This window comes from Cimex lectularius, unplaced genomic scaffold, assembly GCF_000648675.2.
Source record: "Cimex lectularius strain Harlan isolate CLEC.00 unplaced genomic scaffold, Clec_2.1 scaffold63, whole genome shotgun sequence".
Classification (NCBI taxonomy): domain Eukaryota; kingdom Metazoa; phylum Arthropoda; class Insecta; order Hemiptera; family Cimicidae; genus Cimex; species Cimex lectularius.
The window spans coordinates 1,100,930-1,117,080 of NW_019392694.1; the positions used below are offsets into that span (position 1 = coordinate 1,100,930).

Genomic DNA, 16,151 nt, shown 5'->3' on the forward strand with positions numbered 1-16,151 from the left:
AGGGAAGCTCTCTCTCTAAGAGAAGAGGAGTTATATACGAGTATAACTATTTTATTAAATAAATAAGGTGATGACAATGCTAGGATGCAGCAGGTGTTGCTCCTAGATTTGCCATCAGCACTCTCTCCCACTCCAGAGATTTTATAAGCATTTTTATTAACCAACAAGATAGTCTTAAGTTAAATTTTCCCGAAGGCTTATCGGAGAAATTTGTTTTTGATTAGTAAATTAAAAGAAACTGAATGTATATCAGTACTATTTTGAATATGTATATANAACTATTAACAATAAAATTATGACACAAAATAATTAATTTTTGTGACAATTAACACTCCGTCGATTAAGATAATCCATGAAAAGTATATTATAGATTTTATTTACCGTAGGTTTTTTCACAATGGATAGTTTACAGCGGGGTCTGGATAGACCTACATAGTCTTTTAATAAGCATTTTACACAAATAAAATAAAATTAAAATTACACGTTTAAATTTTCATGTTAAAAAGAAGAGAAAAGGTTCACATTTTTAATAATATTATACGCTTCATGCTGTAAAGAAGCACAAGAAGAAGTATGTATATGAATGTACATGAAATAGAAATAAACCAATCGTTGGATAAGCTTGTCACCTTGACAAACAATCCATTAGATTAATAAAGGCAGGAATAGTAGTACAAAATGTGTGGTGATTAATGACCGTTAATCGATATTTATTTAGAAATCGTGAGATGCGGTCTAGTGTGATGTAGGTTTCAGAAAAAGATAAAGATAAAGAAAATGTTTTTTTGAAACCTACATCACACCAGACCGCATCTCATGATTTCTAAATAAATATTGTACAAAATGACTGACTATAGTGTAGATTCATTCTGTATGAAGTGAAACTAATCAAACAAACTTTTGTTAATTATAGAGTGATGTGTTACACAAGTGCTAAGAAAATAAACTAATGACGTAAAAAACAGACATTCCTAAATTAGGGCTTGAAAGTTATTTGAATTTACTCATGTAAGACCTTAATTGCAGTGCCTCATTGGAAAAATTATACATCACTAATTTCTATATAACTATAACATGTTAATCTATTAAGAGAATTTCCTCCCTTCGACCACTTTGTATGCTTAGTGAAACGATTTGGAAAAAAAAACAGTCTTTTTTGGTAATATCAAGAATAAATAAAAGTTTTCAACATACAAGCAACAAAATTAAGCTTCCTGAAAACATCTATTGAGATTTTGATCTTTACAACTGTACCTGTAAAGAAGTACTCGGAATATTAATTCCTAATTGTTATTCTTCAAACAAGCATGTATTCTACTTGAGTCAGAACTCTGGCTATTTTTTGTCCATGATCTTTTTTTTACAGTTTTATCACTTCATTTCATTAAATACTAACTTTACTCCCTCAAAATAAAAATATTATCTCCCGTCCACAAATATTTTGGTAATAAACAATATACAACATCAGTAAATAGTTCGCTAATACTAATGGAATGCAAGAAGTGCTATCGTTATCAACTGACACGACTTGAAATAAATTTTCTCTGCGGATTAGATTGACAAATAAACAAAGTTATCTCTCTATCGAGGTTGTGTTTTATACTGCAAAAAATAGTACGGCAGAAAATAGGCCAAATGGCATTTACTTTATTTAATTAAGAAAAAATAATGAATTTTATAAAACTGATTAGTACCAAACGCAATAAAATGGAATTAATAATTTAAAAGACAATAGGCCAATAGTATTATTATATTGGTTTGATGGTATACTCTAATATAGATATTGGCTGTAATATCTATTCCGCGATTTGGAGCATCAAATACTGGGTTAATCTGTTGGTTTTTTCGAAATTGAGGTCTGTCCATTCTGAAAATATTGACGAAGAAGTCGACCGTGGCCATCCCTGAATGGTAGTTCATAAAAGGCATGTCAGCTGCAAACAAGACCATGACTAATCTGCCTTGTTGTTATGAGATTTGTTCGACGCTTGAAATAATGGGTTTTATTGGTTGGGAAACTGATCCAACAGTTTCGCGACAAATAATAATTAAAAATTTTACCGTCTTTAATTGATACTTCCCTACTAGAGTTTTATTGTTTAAGTTAAAATCGTTTAACATTGAACAATTATTAAATCCATTACAGTTCATGATCCGATTGACCAATTAACATTTTTCAATTAATCAATATTTATGAACGGTATTGGTCGAGATTTAAAAGTCAACGTCACGAGCGGGATTCGAACCCACGATCTTCTGCTAAATACGACGATGCTCTACCACTTGAGCTATCGTGACTTCGAAGGTCGCAGTAGGTTGTGGTTGATAACCAACTCAAAATGTTGATTGAAGAAAATTCACATAAGACAACACGGGAAATTACGGAAGAGATTAGTGTTGACCACTCAACAGTTGTTAGCCATCTGGAGCCAATTTTTAAAGTAAAGAAGCTCGACGAATGCACCTCTCTTGTGTTGCTCCACCAAAATGATCCATTTCTCGATCGAATCATCACGTGCGAGTTGGATTCTGTGCGATAACAGGAGGCGTAGAGGTCAGTGGTTCGACAAGGATGAAGTGCCAAAACCCTTTCCGAAAACCAAATCGGTACCAAAAGAGGTTATGGTGACTGTTTGATAGTGTACTGCTGGGGTTGTTCACTATAATTTCCTGAATTATAGTGAAACTATCGCAGCAGAGAAATAATGCCAAGAAATTGACAAAATGCACGGGAAACTGCATCGTCTTTGCCCAGAATTGGTAAACCTTAAGGAGCCGATTCTTCTACATGCCAGGACACATGTTGCAATGCCAACTCTGCTGAAACGTAGGACTTTGGATGAAACCTTACCGCAACCTCCATATTCACCCGACTTCTCGCCTACAGTCTTCACTTTTTCAAGCATTTTGATCACTTCTTGAGGGGTAAGACTTTTCGAGAACGTGTTGAAGCCTAAAACATCAACGTGCATTATTTTTGCACGAGCCCAATATATCTACTCGAGGTGCAGAAGGCCTTGTGGCCGCCTCTTTTTTGTTCCTATCCTTCACTCTCTCTCTCTAGCTGTTGACAATACTCGGAGGACAACCTCGGTACCCATGTACAACTGCCCTAATTGAGGGTCGATAGGATAAATAATAACAGTTAAATACATTCACTCTCAACACAAACTAGGTATATACAATCATTATTGCTATATTCAATAGAGCAACCCCCTTTCCTCCTAGAATAGGTACAGGGGACCAAATACTCAATGACAATTCTCAAACGGGGTGGCATTCCTGCATGCTCTCCGTATGGAACCAAGTAATTGCAATTTTCTTCAATTAGGTGGGTCTCATCGAGCAACATGCCGGGCAGATACGTGGGCTTCGGCAAGTGGTACAAATTATGAATAAACTTGTATATTATTATTCAGAAATCGTGAGATGCGGTCTGGTGTGATGTAGGTTTCAGAAAGACATTTTCTTTATCGTGCCAACGTTTCGATCTTTATTGAGATCATCTTCAGGGCCTCGGATTTACAAACATTGTTTACATTTAACAAATACATTTAGGATGTGGAAAAGGGAATTTATACAAAGCAAAATATATTTTTTATACTCAATCAAGGTATTTCTACTCACTCGTAGTGTTTGGCTTCTGTGTAATTGTGCCATTTTTGCGTGTCGTGTTGAGAGTGCCAGTGAGATTTTGCTGTTTTATGTTTATGTACGTTGGATTTTGAAGGGATGGAAAAGGAAGTCGGTATAGAAAAGATATTTTTGTATAAGGCGTCGGCTTCTTTGAGGTGAAAAGAGCCGACGAAGGGAAACAATGTGTTGGTGGTAATGGTTCGGCAGATTATCCTTTCAGGATTATATAGAAAGGGTTAAATAAGAAAAGGAAAGCTAAATTGTTGAGCAAATAGACTGTGAAAAATATTTGATGTGTGGAATGTAATGTAATGATATATGTATGTTATCTATATTCAATTTGATTAATGATATTGGCGTAGCCGTGACTGAGTTTACATGTATCTGTTCTGTAATTGATGCTGTGTTTATCTCTATTGATATAAACCATTTCTAAGAAATTACGTTTATGTTTGTTTTGTTCTGTATATTCTGTTTATATACATATATTATATTTATGTATGTATATTATAATATACTTGTATATTATTTGTACCACTTTTGTTATTAATCACTGAAGATGGTCTTTGTTAGACCGATATCGTCTGATTTAATAAATGCCTATTGTGAAAAAGATTATTGTGTTTAAAGTTTTATTAAAAAAGGGGTTTATTTCCTACCCATCTTCTTATTATTAAGTTCCACAAAATCAGGATGGACACCATCAAAAAATATTCCAATGATGTTATGAAGATAACTTTTTGTCGCGGACCTTATTTAAGGATGAGATAGTGTGTAAAAGTGTGTGGTGATTAGTGACCGTTAATTGTTATTTATTTAGAAATCGTGAGATGCGGTCTAAATACATTTTCTTTATCGCGCCAACGTTTCGATCTTTATTGAGATCATCTTCAGGGCCTTATGTTGTCTGCATTTCAGCAAAAAAGTTCTCTGATTGATAGCCGATGCGAGTTTCTTCTCATTGTTGGCAATGTCCTTCAGAATACTTTTAGCTGCGTGTCCATATGCAGTTGAAATTTGTTCATAGAATCCCATATTCTTTTTCTGAAACCTACATCACACCAGACTGCATCTCACGATTTCTGAATAATTATCGATTAACGGTCACTAATCACCACACATTTCTACACGAGAAGAACGAAGAGATCAGAGAACTTTTTGCTGAAATGCAGACAACACAAGCCCTGAAGATGATCTCAATAAAGATCGAAATGTTGGCACGATAAAGAAAATGTTTTTCTGAAACCTACATCACACCAGACCGCACCTCACGATTTCTAAATAAATAGTGTGTAAAAGGTAGGATGTCGTTGAGGTCCTGAAGCCCAGGTGCCAAACTCGATCGAAAGAAAAATATATCTAAAAGTTTCGTTCTTGGATAGATGCGCCACTTTTTACTCTCTGGACAAGGAAGAATTCTCCGGTCATCAGCAAACAAATTAACGACCGTTTCATCAAAGAAATTCAGTTAAAATATTTATAGTTTTAGGTATTTCACAATATTATTGTCTGTTTGAAGAAACTTGAAGTACCTCTTAATTACAAAAAATGAAAATATGAGCATCTGCTTCTGGTATATATGCATTTAAATGTGTTTAAATTGAGGAAATTTGACATCCACTTTCATCCCATTCGTCGATTCCCGATTAATTGGAAGTGCGAAGTCTAGACGGTCGTGCGTGGGAGAAGGCGTTCTGCCCTTCCTTCTAGCAACACTCGACACTGGCATAAACTAGCGTAACCGCTATAAACGGCTCAAGGAGGCAGTCAGTAAACGAAAAGTTAAGATGCACACGGCCGCCACTTCGTAAGATCTGATGACGTCTAAATTGACAAAATAATCTCGACACGTTTGACAATTCCCATCGGCCTTCAGAACGACGGTGAAAAATTTTAGAAGTCGTTCTCCGACGTTAACTCAAGACAATCAAGATTGCACATGGAAAACCTCCCCTCCCCCGGTATCGATCCCGCTTACGGAAACCAGGTGTAATCGGTAGAATTTTGACGGAAAGCTCTCAATAATCGATTTTAATTTTGTTTCTTACCCGTTTAATCCGTTTATGAACATGGACAAGTCGGTCGTGGGCTTGAGATGCAAGTGGGAGTAGATTAAGGCGGGTAGAGAGGGAGGCTGATGTATGTGGGCAGGTTGTCTACTCCTACAGAGTACAGTTCATTTTGTGGCTTAAACCAGGATTGGAAACGAGTGTCGCCTTTGTAGTATTTGTGCGAAATTATTTTTCATAGCGGGGAGATCCTTGGAAAAGAAAACAGAAGGGAGTTGCTACAACTCTGGTACGTCTTTAAAACCGACTATATGCATTCTAGTCAACATTTTTTATTAAAACAAGTATTTGCACTTTTGTCTTATATTTTGCATTTGGAAAGGTACAAAGAATTTTTCCGGTTTCGTTAACATCTCACGTTTAACATAAAATTCATAACAATTGAACATTTTTAACACTCCATAATCGGCGGAAAAACAAAACAAATTCTGTTGTTATCTGCCGTGCTTTTTCTCAATGTCATTATCAGGGCAAAATAATCCTAAAGATGTCTAAAAATTGCCATAATTATGATTTTAATAGATGGTTTCAAATTTTTTTGGTCCTTGGCAAGGTTGGGATCTTCCAAAAAAATAAAATAAATAAATAAATAAAATCATCCATTAAAATCATAATTATATAACGTTTTAGACAACTATAAGATTATTTTGCACTTATGATGTACTTAAAACAGGTGTAAAGTTTGCAGATAACAATTGAATTTCTTTTTTCATCCAGACCATACAGTGATTCAGATTGTTCCTACTTTTATTAATTTAATTGGTGTTTGGTTATCGTAGTTATTTTTTCTAAAGAAATGTCTAATTCTATTTTGTATGAAAATATTGATTCTTATAAAAAATTGAAATATGTAAAAAATAATGGATGAAACTATCAAACGATCTAACCTAACTATTTTTTTTTAAACGAGTGTTCGCAACAGCAGAGGTCATATAAACCCTCAGGGGACCGGTGTTTTTGAAAAAACAAGCCCATTTGTAAGTATGGCGGGTTCGAATGCAGGACCGCTGGATCCGAAGCCGGGACCCTTACCTTACAATGCTGAGCGCCTTGTATTTTTATCATACAAACTTGTTCAATAATTATTAAATTTGTAGTGGGTAGACGTAATTTATAATTATCCTTTGTAAATGAAAAATAGTTTTGAGAAGTTATAAGGCAATAAATTGAAGCAATTGGATTATATATACAACAATTATATAAACTAACGATTTTTATGCACCAATAATGTTGAACCAAAAATCCAGTTTTTCCGGTGTGTCCAAACGTAGATTTCGGTTCTTCTTGTGCGAGGATGAATGACACAATTTAATATTTTTGATATAAATCTTAGATTTGTTTGAAATATTATCTTAATGACACAAGAAGCATTTTATTTTAACTCTTATGGGGTCTGAGAATTACACAATTTAAAGGTAAACAATGATCTTCAAACGTGCTATTCTTCCGAATAATTGAATAAATTGCGGCTTTTAAATTAACCGGTAGTGTATTTTGTCAAAAGAATTATAAAGTCAATAAAGGTGGGAGAGATTTTCTTAGAATGTGTATGACTAGGCAGGATGTCACAATGCGAATCATGTTTTAAGAAAGTTACGTGGGAGACAACAGGTGTGGGACAATGTGTAATTAATACATAATGTGATATATTGGTTCAAATTATCTTTAGTATAAATAGCCTTTCTTCTTAAACATTTCGTACGTTCTGAGTTGAAAACTAACGATAAAATTGTTTCTACGTATTTGTTACGACTCATTGTTCTCGTCTATTGATTTCAATTAAATAAAACGATCTTGTTACGTTTGAACGGCTTTTAATATTTTAATTATTATAAATTTTTTGTTTTTTGCGTTATTGTATCCATGTAGCAACTGCTAATACAAAACCCCATAAACGCCTTACTTGGAGTCTTTCCTTTTGCGTGACCCAAAAGAAACCCCATACCAAATTTGGGCCTGCAGGGTCGCAAATTCCCAACTGCGAATTTTAATGTTTCACAATTCATTTGGTCACGCCTTATGACCGAATATTTCAGATGTTTTGCGTGTAAACACTGGATGTGCACAGGGATCGAAACACGCCAAATCCCGGTTTGCATAATGCCTGTGGATTCCGAAAAAAATGGGTCGTATAATATTTTTATGAATTTTTTTTATTTATTTGAACAGCCAACAAAAAAAAAAAACACGCAGAATAATTTATATATATACGTACTGACAGGCAAAAAATTCCACCCACTTGTACACTTGTAATACAATTTGATTTGTATATATTTTTATATATTAATCAAAATTTCACGTTTTTTGACGTTTAATAATTGAGTCTTTATCTAAAAAGTAAAAAAATGTATATTGGTAAAGGAAAAAAAGTCGGACAGATAAAATTTGTTTTAATTTTGTTTTAGATTTTTAATTAACATTTCAATATCGCGCCTCTTGCCTTAATTATATCTCGAAGACACTTCGGCATACTTTCTGCCAGTCTGGAAATTTCCCTTTACTGGTGGTTAGCTCATCATTCACAAAGGATCCTTTCAAGATCGTGGAGTGTATCAGGAAGTAATGGACGTTCACTTATTCGTATTTTGAGGTTATCCATAAATGTTCGATGGGTTTCAAGTCTGGAGAACGGCTGGCCAGGTTAAGACCCTGATAAGCTGTTGAAGGTACGTTTGTACTATGCAAGCGACATGTAGACGGGCATAATCGTGCATTAGAATAGGATTGTCGCTGATTTCAACGAAGATAGGCTGTTCCAAAATTTCGTGCACATAGAGAGCGGCCGTCAAAGACCCTCCACGAACAACAACCAACCCTCTGCGGCTCTCCATTGAAATTCCCTCCCACACCATTACTGAGCTACGTTGAAAAGGTTGGCTCCGGGAAAAATTACAGCCTTTGTACCTTTCATTTCGCCTTCTCCACACTCTTTAATGCCCATCCGGCGATCGTACAGCAAATCTACACTCATCTGTAAAAAGTACAGCAGACCAATTGACCAAAGACCAATGGCAGTTACCTCGCGCGAATGCGAGCCGTGCAACTCTTTGTGTGCTGGTCAATTCTGGGGGCGAAAAGCCATCAGTCCATACTGATTTAATGTTCTTCGAGCAGCGCATTCAGAAATTTACACATCTCGAACTTTCTGGTGCTGATGAATCGCTTGAACAAGTAAGGTGCCGGTTTCGCAAAATTCTTAAAGCCAAAAAACGGTCATTCTGAAGTTCTGTTACCCTAGGGCGTCCACAACCGTACTTCTATGGTAGGACCCAGTTTCTCGAAACCGTCTAACGGCGTCTCGCAGAGTTTCGTAGGAAACTCCGACGGCAATAGCCGCATACCTTATGGAACGTCCATCATCAAGAAGTGCCACTCCACGCGCAACATCCTTAGCAGTAACTGGCAGAAATTAAGAAAACAAAGATGAAATTGAAATGAGAGTGAATAAATATTTTAAATTCCGTAAAAAGTAAACATCGAAAAATCCTTTTATCCTTGTTTTGGATTAAGTATTAAGTGTGTTTATCTCTAATTGATATTCCCAATTTAAAACATAGCATAAACAAATATTAATTGGTAAAAACAATGAAACAAATTAAGGGCAGAATTTTCTTTTATGGAGAAAATGATCAATTTTGTAGAAATTTGGGTGTGTGCGTGCGTGCGCACAAACACTCACAGTGCTTCTCTACCCTTACTGAATAAATAGTATGTAATAGGAAAGAATGCAGATAAGAGTGAGTAGGTTTAGATTTAACTGATGGGTTGGAAATGACCTAGCTTGTCCTGGCGCCAATCTTCCGAGGCGGGATGGATAAGACCGAGGTCTGACCCCGGACTACCAGTCGAGGTGGGTGATTATCGGGCCATTCTGGTAGTTCAATTTTATCGTTAAAGTTTAAAAAATGAATCATTTGGAATTCAGCTTCACATTATGTTTATATATTCAATTAAAAAATATATATTTTTTAGAAAATCGGGTGAAATGAAGTTGTCTGTAGCTTGTATGAGCATAAACGTAAGGGTCGGGGTGTAGGGAGAAAAACCAACTTGCTTAGCCCTTCTCGCATTTAATGAACCCATCTCGATTATAGGCCGAAAGTGTGTTTTTTTAGTGCTTGCTTGAATAAATGGAGATAAAGCCTGTGAGATACAATCTCCTTGCTTAATCTCCTTTTTACGTATGAACCTTCTTATAAAATAGGCCAAAGCTAGGGTATCTATCTAACTACATTGTGTTTGAACCCTATATGTCTTTTGATCCATCTAATTATTGTTTGTGCCCTTTAGACTTGATCTTTGAAGCTAGTTCGAAGAACTGTATAATGATGTAATCCACGACCTATAAGTTTTTTTTCGTTACGAAGGTTTAGCTCGCAACATTGACAATATATACAATTATGACACGTCAGAAAAATATGCACTGATGCATAGCTTCATAGCTACCCTTATAGATATCGTTTCTGTTTATCTTCTTCATTTCTTCCTTGTGAGCATCAAATCAGTTTTTGCACGTGATCTATCTCGGCGTTTAAAAAATACCTTTTTGACAACTACGATACAGCAAGAAATCAGGTCAGTCAATTTTATTGCCAACATAAGTATGTGGAACAGTTAAAGAAATTGTTTACATAAATCAAACACCGAACACGGAACACTCATCGTATAAACAACAGTGTCAACAATATTCCGTTGATAAACATTTCACTAACGAATGTTGTACGTTGCCCCCCCAAGAAGTTATGGTGTCAATATGTCAACCGAAGTTGCTATAATCCCGTACGTTTCTATTCACCGATAACAAAACAACTTTTTAACAACGGTATTTACATAACAACTCATAATTAATGACATTAATGAGTTTAATTTTCAAATCTTACAACAACAAAAAAGACCAAAAATCTATTAGAGCTAACTTGATTCCTATGTGCTTGAACCGTATTAATTTTAGCCCTGTTATTTTATTTTTTCAGTATTAGAATTATCGACCACTTTTTCACTCCGCGACATTCTGGACCAGGGTATGGTCTTGAAGATAAAAGCAAATTCAGTTCTTACTACCAAGCTTTCGACCTGTTTTAAGATCATCATCAGGGCAAAACAATCTTAATTATGTTTACAGATTGACTTATTTTCGATTTTTTTTACAGGCGAGCTTAAATTTCCTTGATGACCGTCCCAATGATAACATTGCCAAGAGCTGTAATGAAATAATTTTCTTAGAAGAAAATACGTTTTTGCGGATCTGATGTACTGGTGGATTTTTAGGTTTTGGTTTCCTTATTTTATAAAAGGCTACTCTTCTATCAGTATGCCGATGTTATGTATATGCTAAATTAGGTGAAATACTACGGCTAACTATCGAGGACGAAAGGTCAAACCATGTTTCAGTTAAAAAGCCATGAGTTACGCCGGGGGATTCGAACCCAAGACCGCTAGCACGGCAAATCCGACAGCATAACCACTTAGATTTATAAATGTAACTTAAGTTGATGCTGTAGGTACCCTTGCGGTTAATAGCAGCGATACAATGATAAAAAAAATTTGGTTTATGGGAAAACTGGTATATGAGAAATAGCCTTACCAAACAGGGAGAAAAAAGATTTATAATAATAGCTTCAAAAGACAGATTAACAAACAGGAAAAACTAAAAATTTTCATTTTTAAATAGTAATTAATTTTTATTTCTGTTACTAATCATATGCCCAAAAAGGCAACAGTTGAGCGTTCGAGGATTGTTCTAGCGAAAGAGTGCCAGGCTTGGTCAATCTATCATTATTATTATTATTATTATTAGGTAATTGCTAATTGATTATTTATGAAATCTTAACTTATCAAATTTCAACAGTTCATAAAGAAATGAAAAATGTAAAATTACATTATTTGTACAAAGTAACATGCAAAAAAAGTTCAAGAAATTAAAAAGTATATAATATATAATTATATATTCCTAAAAATGAATGAATTGATTTTCTTCAACAAATGTTTTACTTTTCAGCGCTTATTTAACATAAATTTGTGTGCTGAATCGCAGTTTAAAAAATTGATAAATTAAGTTTAGTACATCAAGTTAAACGATAATCCACTATCTTTCGTGGTCCGATGGACCACATAACTTCTTTCAATTAATTAATTTTTATGTAAGGTATTGGTTGAAATTGAAAAGCTAGTGTCACGAGCGGGATTCGAACCTTCGGCTAAATACGCCGCTGCTCTACCAGTTGAGCTATCGTGACTTCGATACACTCGGACAACTTCCCATCTCAACCTATCTTGCGAATTTTCATTTCTTTTTGCCATTTTTCAAATGTTTAAACGATAATTACATCCGTTTGGTCTTAATGAGTGAAATAAATATGACCGCTTAGAGTTATCGATTAAAGGTTAAACGTCTTAATTACTAAAATTAGAATTTGTAACTTGTATGTTGTATCAAGCAGATTATGAGTTTTATAAATCGACAAAAAAATTCATGGATCAAATACACAGTGTAAGAGTGAATTGTCCGACCTATCAGCAACAGTAATGAATCTCAATTTTTGTCAGGAGTTGAATAATTTATTCCACGGACTTCTAAAGAAGGGAAAACCTTCAAGGAACAACTCTTTAAAAAATAAACAAGAAAAAATGATTAAATCAGCTCCTGTTATAAACAGGTAAACGTGATCACCGAAATACCGATCGCCATGGCTCGGTGTCGGCAAAACGGGCGAACCGATTATTAGATCTTGGCAGGATAGTGAAAAAATTTCCTTAGGCAAACATATCGCAGTTGCTAAAATCCCGACTTCAGCAAGATTGCGTTATTCAAATGGCAGCACTGAGTCAGGTTTCTTTGACTTCCTTTCTCGACTGACTGCACAACGCCACAATAAATTAGAACCTTCCTCAAAAAAATATACAATTAATTTATTTAAAAGATTAATGGCCCTATGCAGATAAAATAGATGCAAAATTACCGGAAAGTTCTTTCATATGGATTAATGACGAAAATCTGCGGTATCAAGTTAGGATTTTAGCAGAGATTTTGTTAGTTTACATAAACTTCAACATTGGAGTTGCGATAAATGATAAGAGCAGGGATGAGAGCCGCGAAGAGCAGCGCAAAATTTATTTTTATGATATGCAGTTTATAATGGAGCTTCGACAATATCGACGATCTCTGCTTTGGATGTGATGTTTTATTTATTATTTAGATTAAACCAATTAATCGAAAAATTTTCTTTAAAAATGAGTGGTTCTGAAGAAGAAACACTTTCACATCAAATACTGTTAAATATTATATTTTTGAAACTGCAAATTCAGTGCACACTCTATAAATACTGAAAGGTACATGTTTGGAGAATTTCATCATTTTTATAAACAATTAAGGCAACACCCTACAAAATTTATACTTTCGCACTCTCTGATGGGATTGAAAAAAGATAGAGGAATTGTCATACTACACCAATTTTATCCGAAGAGTGGGTAAAGATTACAATCAGGTAAGTAAATGTAGTCATATTGTAAAACATTATTATAACAGATAATTCAAAATATAATCGGACACAAGAGAAAGTAGTAGTAACGCTAACACAAGAAAAATGTAATAAGAAATAATCTTTAACCACCAAGTAATATTGGAAGACCAAATTTACTAAAACTATTCGCAATCTATTTTAAACGTATCTTTGTCACAACCCCATTTAAATACTATTACTAGTATTATACATTTTTCGGTTTAAATTCCATATTATTATTTACACCTACTTGAAGAAATTCTAATCTTTAATATTAATTAAAATCTCAATTTTCATGTTTTATTCAATTTTACGGCTACTTCGTCCTATATAATATGTAGAGACATAACATCTATTATAATGATTTTTATTTTTTGATCCCACAAGGGGGATTTGTTTCACTAATTAAGCTGTCCATATCCATGCCGACCACATCTGATAAAAGCAAAGAAAATAGAACAATTAGCACCGCTCTTATCGTTTCTCGCATCTCCAACATAAACGAACCCTTAAAAGGAAAAGAGATAATGCCGATTTGATAGAGAAAACTTAGTTACTACGACAAGTTTACATTTGAAATATTAAGCACATTAAAAATAATGTTAAGAATCCTTATTTTAATATGAAAATAAAGATTATTAATAATGGCTATTGTTTTTAGAAAACATAAACTGCTCAAAAAATGAGTAGGAATATTTGTAATTTACTCTTATTCTATTAATTTTAATTAAATGAACTGATATATTCTCATTAGTTGGATAAAAAAAAAAACAAGATTATTCATTTTGTAAATTTTCTCTACGTTTGTCCCTTTTGATCCAGTTGTATACTCTTTAACCATGGAAAACATCTTGACCCAGGAGTTCGCAATATTATTGTGAGAATGGAGTCTTCGAGGTCACCGGCAAGTTGATAGCGCAGTAGCAGTTGGCGTTTCTCAGAGCAAGGTCTCCTGGGCTTTAGCTCGATTCCGAGAGACCTGAAGTGTCAACAGGAGGCCTGGTAGTGGATCTCAGCGCATTACAACGCTAAGGGAGGACATAAATATTTTCATTGCAGCAAGACGGAACCCTTTCCATAGTGCTGCCAGATCCTAAATGAAGTACAAGATGTTTTGGCAAGGCGTTTGTCAACGATTACGATTCGTTTGTGGGAAGTTGGCATCGCATCGTATGCCCCTTTGAGACGACCTGCAGCAACAGCCCGCCACCAGCAATTCAGGAGAATATGGTGCAGTGAGCGCTTAGAAGAGAACACCAATTGATAAGTCGCCTTTCAGTATGTATAGTGATTGCAGGCGCCGAAGAGACTACCGAGCATAGGGGACGAGTACAATGCCCCAGTTCTTGCTCCCTTCAGAACAGTTGGTAGTAGGCGGAGTAATGGTCTGGGCTGGGGTTTACACTGGAGGAGGAACAGGACTTCTTAATGTTGAAGGCAACCTCACCGCAGCCCGTTATGTCCAAGAGATTATCGGGGAATACATCCCTCAAACCAGGGATCTCATTGGCACGGATTTTCGATTTCTGGATGGGAATGCCTCACAAATGTAGAGTTGTCCATCAATATTTAGAAAGCCTGAGAATCCCATCTGTCCCTTCCCCCATTGAGCGCATGTGGGATGCATTGCAGAGAAGGCTTTTCGATCACCATCCGCAGCCAGTTGACCTGTAACACCTGAGTGCAGCGTTGCAACATCAATGGAGTGAAATTCCATAAGAAATCAGTGAAAACCTTATTAACAAAACCTTATTAAAGGTGCACATGTTTTAGCTAACAGAGGACGTTATGCACGGTATTAATGTTTTAAAAAAATTATTTTGTCCAATAAATAAAATTATGAACTTGAAACTTTTTATTTTGTTATTTTTCAAAATTCCTTAATTAATTTTTCTTCGGTAAAAACAATAAATTTTAATGCAATTTAGAAAAAAATAAATACAAAAGCTAGGGAAAGTAAATACTACAAAATTGGCAATATATCTTTTCATTTTTGAGCAGTTTATATTATAGTTAAATAAAAACTTAATTAAATGGAATGCACATTGTCTAGTACAGCACCATCATTGGTACCGTTGGGCTTTCTCTTACGCTACGATTAACTTTTGGAAAGTTTCAGTAAACCCTTTAATATAATTAATTTTGAGTGCTTTCAAAACGACAAGGAATCAGGATCTAGTTTTATGGCCGAATGATGTATTTAAGTAACCGGTGATTACGTTTTATTATTTCGGACACCCGAAAAATCCCATTAAAAACGTTGTCCGACTATGACCTAATGGAGTAAAAAGTAAAAATACTTTATTCTGGGACTAGAGACCCGTAAGAATAACAATACGATCACAAAATTTTACAAATCTGGTACTTGAATTAATGAAGCTTTGACGTTAACATAAAGTGAAATAAGTTGAACTAAATCACATAATACAAAAAAATATAGATAACAGTGGTAATCAAAAAAAATATATATATATAAAATAGTAATAATAAAGAATTATCTGTCTTGTGCGAACAGAATCACAAACTGTAAACTTAAAAGTTGAGAAAACGAAGGTAACAAGTTTCTAATATAACAAAAGCATCTAATTATATTATGGATTATATTGTCTCTGTTTGGAGGTCGATGAGATGTTTGTACAGGAGGGATTTATAAGCGGTAGAGAGGCAGCTTTGAGGATTGGGAAAGGAAGAAAATTCCAGAACTAGGAAGGACCTCTCAAATGTAGAGGTTTTTGATGAGGAAGATGTAGGTCATTGGGAAACGATCGTGTGTTAGCGGATGATCACTGATTATGAACTTTTATCAATGAAACCATTATCGCTTTTTGCATTATCACCAAAATCGTCAAACAAAGGTTTGTTTTAAGCTGTGATATGTTTAAAGTGAGTAGCATGAATAATTTCGCTATTTTTCTGTTACTGGATAAAACTTTTTTAACGGTGAGTC

The 16,151-nt window shown here is 34.7% G+C and overlaps 1 protein-coding gene across 6 annotated transcripts in view; it reads left to right on the forward strand.

Moving 5' to 3' along the window:
- Positions 1 to 5,762: 5,762 nt before the first annotated feature.
- LOC106674087 (titin homolog) overlaps positions 5,763 to 16,151 on the forward strand; it is a 66,878-nt gene continuing 56,489 nt past the window's right edge. For 3 of the 6 annotated variants that reach the window (XM_024225963.1, XM_024225966.1, XM_024225964.1), the window contains exon 1: positions 5,764 to 5,934. The gene's annotated coding sequence lies outside the window, so the exon portion shown is untranslated. Of the gene's footprint in view, positions 5,935 to 16,151 lie in introns of all 6 variants that reach the window. The other 3 variants (XM_024225965.1, XR_002910098.1, XM_024225967.1) reach the window with 3 other exon arrangements.